The sequence below is a fragment of the Vollenhovia emeryi genome, unplaced genomic scaffold, assembly GCF_000949405.1.
Source record: "Vollenhovia emeryi isolate VEMERY1.0 unplaced genomic scaffold, V.emery_V1.0 DF939234.1, whole genome shotgun sequence".
Taxonomy (NCBI): domain Eukaryota; kingdom Metazoa; phylum Arthropoda; class Insecta; order Hymenoptera; family Formicidae; genus Vollenhovia; species Vollenhovia emeryi.
This window is the reverse complement of record NW_011967132.1, coordinates 403,942-410,546: the sequence shown is the minus strand read 5'-3', so window position 1 is coordinate 410,546 and position 6,605 is coordinate 403,942. Positions and strand designations below refer to the sequence as shown.

At 42.8% G+C, this 6,605-nt stretch overlaps 1 protein-coding gene across 2 annotated transcripts in view; it reads left to right on the top strand.

Annotated features, from left to right (window-relative positions):
- LOC105560297 (alpha-mannosidase 2) overlaps window positions 1-6,605 on the top strand; it is a 163,878-nt gene that overhangs the window by 55,812 nt on the left and 101,461 nt on the right. The window lies entirely within an intron of this gene.

Sequence of the window (6,605 nt, the reverse complement as noted above, 5' to 3'; positions counted from 1 at the left end):
TATAGGCGCCTCGAATTTGACGCGGGATCCGTGACTGGAAAGCCACCCACCGGAGAATCTGGGACATTCCGTATCTCAGGGTAGTTTGTATGGATTTCAGCAGCCACCTTCTCGCGTCCCCCCGCGCCCCCCGCGCGAGGAACAAAGAAAGATCATCGCGATTGAAACTGGATTTGGCGTTTCAATTCCCTTTCACAAATACAATAAAAATTTAGACAATCGGGCCGATTCGATCTTCCCTCAAACGCGAACGCGAGAAAATAATCGAATTTTACTTCTCCTCGGGCACACTTGGCAATCATACCACGAGAAACGAAACCGCAGCGTGCTCTATATCTAAAATCAACAACGAAATGAAACAAAAATACTAATGCCACGAGAGAGAGAGAGAGAGAGAGGGGGGGGGGGATTCGGGCGATTCGACTAAATATACAAAATATCTATGGAAAATCTATGCAGCGATTGCAAAGGCTGTAGGGCTTAAAAAAAGGAATTTTTTCCCCGCCGTCGCCGTAATCCAAATTTAACTACGAAATTATTTTAACGCGATGAAAATAATGTAGTTTCAGCTTAATTTCAGCTTATCTTTCGCTCCGAGTGCGCTCTGTTTTAGTAGAAGTTTGCAATGTAGTTAGCAAAATATTTAAATATTGAAGATCCGCGAAAGAGTTTGAAACATAAATTTTCGCTAGGAAGACCGTCCTTAAACCTCCGAGGAGAGAGACTCGGTGTCATATCCCGGGATATCGCGCGTAATTATTCGCGCGCGCTTTCATCCCGATGTAAACCGGCCTTTGTCGATCGCGACGCCAAGAGCAACGTAGATATAGAAACGTTAAGAACTCTCAGGATGGGGACGGACAGACCGTAATCGCTCTGTAACGAAGATAACAAGGACTTCCTGCATACTTACGAATTGTATCGCCGCCTGTATTTTTCCTCTCTCTCTCTCTCTTCCTTCCTCCGCCACACACGGCGTCTAGAAAGCTCTGATAATGTCGACTGATTAGAGTAACGACGACATCTGTCATTCTATCAAAGTGAAGGGAGCACCGCACGCTCGTTTGCGCTTTATTCTTTATCGCCGCTGGACGCCGCATTTAACATTAGATTAATTTAAATAATCGATTTTTGATCCGCCGCAGACAATGGCGATCTAACGATGCGTTTGACACAGTTTTATCGAAGAGAGAGGGAGAGAGAGAGAGTTGCATTTTGCTGGGAATTTAGTTTTACCGTTTGTATTAAAAGTGTATCGGCGCGCATGATGAAAATTACCTAATTTAAAAAATTACCTAATTTGGTTCATTAGCGACGGTGTCGTTAGCGCGATCTGATAATGCATCGAGAGACATTCAATCTACACTAAGGCGATAATGCGAAATCCATGCGAGCTCGCGTCAAGACGCGGCGGGCGTTTCTTTCTTTTTTTTATTATTATCACGACGGAGGGCAAATTTCTGTTCGGCGTAACGCCGACTTTAAGCTAAAGTAACAGCGCCAACTCGCTGCGCATCTACTAATCCGATTATATCGGCCGTTTTAAAGTTTTCTGTCGGAGGTTCTCGAGAGCTCGGCTGCCGAGAGAGAATGGCTGCTTTCCACGGTTACCCTCGTGTTTTTCTCATGAACATAGTTCTGCTTCTGCCGTACGCCGGAATTATGCAGTAGCCTCCGCGCCTGCAGAATCCTTCCAGGAGCTCTCTCCGGGAGCTTTCTTTTCCTTCACACACACACATATATATATTATATACACGTATATGTATATCTACGTATATACGTACATCGCAGATTAGCTCGCGCGCGAATGTTTCGTAACGTTTCTCCCGCGTCTCTCCCTTTAGCGTGTTTTGTCTCTCGTATCTTCAAAAATCCCTCCGACTTTCCTATCAGCCGAGAGAGAGAGAGAAAGAGAGAGAGAGAGAGGGCAGGGCCATCTTCCATTCTTATCTCCTCCCATTAACGGCGGTTGTCGTCGCGTTTTGCCCGTTTTCCGCGTCCAAGGCGACGCGCGCTTCTTCTCAGATTTTGCTTTCTTACATCCCAGGCAGCCTCGCCTCACCCTCGCCTCGCCCTTCTTCTTCTTCTTCGTCCTCCGAAATCCGCAAGTCGCCGTGGTAGTAAACCAGCGCACACCACTTTTCGAGAGTGGTCTATTCCCGAACTTGGAAGTGTCTCGCTCTACGAGCGCCGAGTCCTAGCCGCACGAGAGAGTAACTCCGCGAACAAGTTTGATAGGTGGTTCCCCTACACGGTATCGGGATTATCCGAAGGGCCGCGTGTGCAGGTTCGTGCTTACAGCGATCGCGGAAATCGAGCGTTAATTTTGTTCGCAAACTGCTTCGCCTAGCGATTGCAGGTGAAATACTTCATCACAACGGTTGTTGTAGGGCTGTTATTAGCATATCCGCTCTATCACACAGTTTCGTTATAGTTTGTACTGAAGGTTGTCTGAAATCGTACAACTATTACATGGATTAAAAACGAAATCAAATTTTATTCGGCCGAATTACGGCGAAATGACTGAAGGAAAAAGATACGACTTCGATTTGTCAGGTGTCGTGCGCGATTTGAATAACGATGTGCTTTGTTTTATAATTAGAGGTGTGACATTTTGATGTTACTTTTTGGCATTTTTTGCGCCTTGTTTTTTTCGAATTTTGCGTTATTTTGATAATGTGATCAGAGGTGGGCAAGGCTTCAATAAGACGACTTAGTGTTTTGACACGACGTTTATTAAAGCTAAGCATATGTTAGACAATGTAACATAAAACATAACAGTATGCAACAAATTACTGAAGTTGCCTATCATTTTCAGGCTGTAAAAGCAGTAACATGTTAAAAACAAAGTTTTAGGCATAAATCTCTTTGGTTTAGCCCTAAAATTGAGCAAAAAGAACTGAATGGTAACATTTCACAATTTCTAGCAAAATTATTGATATTAAAGTAACAAGAAAAAGGTGTTAATCCTTCAAATACAATATTTACGGTTGCAGAATTGATTTTGAACAATTTTCAACCCTTTTCTCTGATGCAAGTGATACAACGTTGACGTTAGAAACGTTTACTAGGAATTAATGCGATTTTTTACCTTATTTGGACGCCATTTTGCGTCATTTTGCGTTTTAAAAAACGTGTTAAAACGAAGTTGGGGACTCCAAAATGTAAAGAAATGACATTGATGACGTTCCTGGGGCATTTTGCAATATTTTGCGTATAAAGATAACGTTAGAATGTCACACCTCTACTAATAATTCATAACTTTTATCCAATCCTTAAAACATCGCCCGCGAAAATTACGTTTATTCGCGCATTCGTTGATCGTCGAAGTTGGCGAGGGCCCGATTTTTCGTTTCGCCGAGGATGAAAGACAGACGATGGACGGGAACGAGGGATTTTCGCGTCAGACGCCGGATATTAGCCCCGTCGTAAGCGACGCGACGCCCTGAAAGGCCGTGGGTGGGCGCCAAAAAAATGCCCCGACGCAAATAGCGTTGAAACTTCAAACGAATTATAACCCCGGCCGCCCCCTCGTTCTCTGTCAACGCGCGACTGAAAACCGAATCAGACCCCCTCCCTTCCCCCCCCGTTGATATCGCACGGTGCGCTGCTCTGAAGGGTGGAACAAGAGCGAGGGCTGAGAAGCGGGTGGGTGGGTTGACGGGGGTCTCAAAGATCCATATCCGTTTCCACGGGAAGCTTTCGCGTACAGGACGATAAATTTACTGCATTTCAGACATTAAATATATGTTGCGTATGAATTTACGGTCCTTTCCAGCGTGTCAGATTAAATATTCATTTATGCGTGGATATTTTCATTTATAAAATTATCCGATAATCTTCTCTCGTTTGCACCAGTAACGATAACGCAGTGGGACGTCGATTTTGAACGGTCGCGCCGCGGGATCGATGTCTAAATAAATAAAAGTTCTTGGAAATGGAATTCTCGAAACGTTTAAAAGGATTTGCCGCGACTTGGCGGGGTGGCGATAAGAGAACGGGGGTTCGATAACGCGAGCGACTGAATGGGACTTCATACTTCAATACGCGAAATCGATCAGGCTCGATGAGCTGATCGTTTTTGCTCGAGTGAGGCTCGTCTATCTCTTTGCGAGATAACAGCTGATCCGGAACACTGAATTTGCCATCAATTAAAGGCACGACATATCTTCCATTCGTTACTGTCGAACGTGCTCTCGAACAAGTATTACCACCGTGAGAACTTGACCTTTCTCGCGAGGTGCATAACTCAGGTTTGAAATTGTGCTACTATGTCGCATTGATTCTACGCGCATCTACATCGAGGCGAAGATAAGAATTACTGTAGGTAGTTTCGATCGAATTGACTGATCACCACGTCACGTATATTGAAACCGTTGTTACCGCGCGTTATTTAAACGAAAAAGAACTCGAAGTAACGGAAGAAATTTTCCAATTATGAAATTTTGCACAGGATAGACGCTACGATTAACGTAAAGTCCGCTGTTTCCTCCACGAAATTGTCCAAGAGACCGTCCTTTATCTCAAGTTTTCAATTAGACGCATTTAGATTATTAAAACCTTAAATTAGATTCACGCTGAGATGAAATTGGATCAAACGAACGCGTTCTCTATCCGCGTTTAATTCTATTTTTTTAATTCAAACTTTTGAATTCACTTTTTGCTTATTTTTTTTCAATTCACATCTTAATTTTCGTTCCCGACTTATTTTTTCGATTGTCAGTTATCTTTAAATTGGCCGCCTTTCTTCGACTATTCCCTTTGACTGTACCCGTTAGCTTTGAAAAGACTCCCGAGTATCCTCGGATATCTTGCGTCTGTGTTCCCTGATTATTTCTCGCTGTATTTTAAGAACGATTTGTTCTCGCGATAATTTGCGGCGACAGCGCGATCGGAAAATGCTGAAGAGAATGCCGATACAAATTAAGTAATAATACCATGAAAAGACAGATTCGATGTAATTCCGCGCATAAACATCAGCCATCCAATTACTCGGAAATACAATTTCCGGAATAGCGAAGGCAACGGCATTTCCTTCTTCTCCATCGTATTCCTTTCCGCAAGTTTCGAACCTTCGAACCGTGCAGCTAAATCTATTAATATGATCGGATATAAATGATTCTGCATTTGCAGAGCAATAATAAACATGATCCAATATCGCGTCGAATTGTCAGCGTTCATTTCTCGTAATTCCAGTCGCTTTAATTAAATGAAAATCGAAAATTTAAGATTTCCAGGGACATACATCTGTTTAATCAACTTCCTCAACAGAATTGAATTGCGTAGAAATTATTTTAATGCGTGATACTCGTTGTTGTGCAACGAATCGTTGAAGTTCCTTTACGACACGTCAATCTTTTTCGAAACGCTCTCCCGAAACACGCGCGGCGCTTTTTCGCTGTTCTACGGCAATGATTTTTGATCGGGAAAATAACAGGCTTTCGAAATGTCGCTCGTAAATGTTTTGATAAATGTGTTTTCGTTCCGGTTCCTTCGTTCGGCGGATGTGTTCGGCGCACAACCGGAGCCGGGAGTCTTCGCTTCTACGGGTACGCAGGCGACACTCGTGTTGGCCTTTCAATCAACGTAATTGCCGTTCGATCAAGTTCGAACCTGTGCCAATCCTGTCCAACGACAATGCCCTCTGCGCGCTCGTGTTCCACGAGATTGAAAAGTTCCTGAGCTTATGCGCTGTAATACCGAGCTCGATCACGGGGTATTCGCACAGAGAGGACGCGGACGCACTCGATGCTCGCGACTTAAAATTAATTGAACCGACGTTCTCTCTTCGCAAAAAATTATCTATCTTTGATAAATGCCTTGTCATCAAATTGCCACAGAATACCTTTGTCGTCGATAGATCGGGGGCTTTGTTGAAAAAAAATAATTCGGCTTATCATTGATAAATACGCGAGGAATAAATCTCCGACGGCTAGCGAACGAGGGCTGCTCGCTTTATTTTCCAGAAGAAAATTGTTTTCGAATTTTTGTAAGCTCTTAATACTTTACACGAGATATTGCTATTGATAGGACAAAATGATGGAGTTTTCCCCTACCGCATTAATAACTATTTTACGGTTTACAATGCGGTACACAATTTTTACGACTGAAACATATATTCAATCGTTGTTTTACATAAATATTAATAGAGCTGGGCTAATCGCAGTTTGATCGATAATCCTGATTAGTTCTCTGGCGCATTAGACATGCAGCTGCTTCCGTCAGGTGATAATTCTAGTGTCAGGTCGTTTCATTGTCGGTACCATCAATTCCAATTTAATAACGTAAACGACTAAAAAAATGTCTCCTGCATAATTGTATTTTTTACGCGCATTAAGCAGTATTTTCTTTCGTATTATATGACTTTGACAGACAATAAAAATGTTTTTTTTTCTAACAAAATATATCCAAATAATAAAATTGTATACTTTTTGATTGGATGGCGCTTATACTTTGCGTCTTTTTACCTTTTGTTTTGTAAAAAGGATGAACATTTGGACAAACATCTCGTATCGTCGCATTGAATCTCTCGAGGGGGAAACCGCTGACCAAAATCTTGTACACCGATGCCCACTAATGCCCAGTGGGCATTACTTTAATCAATA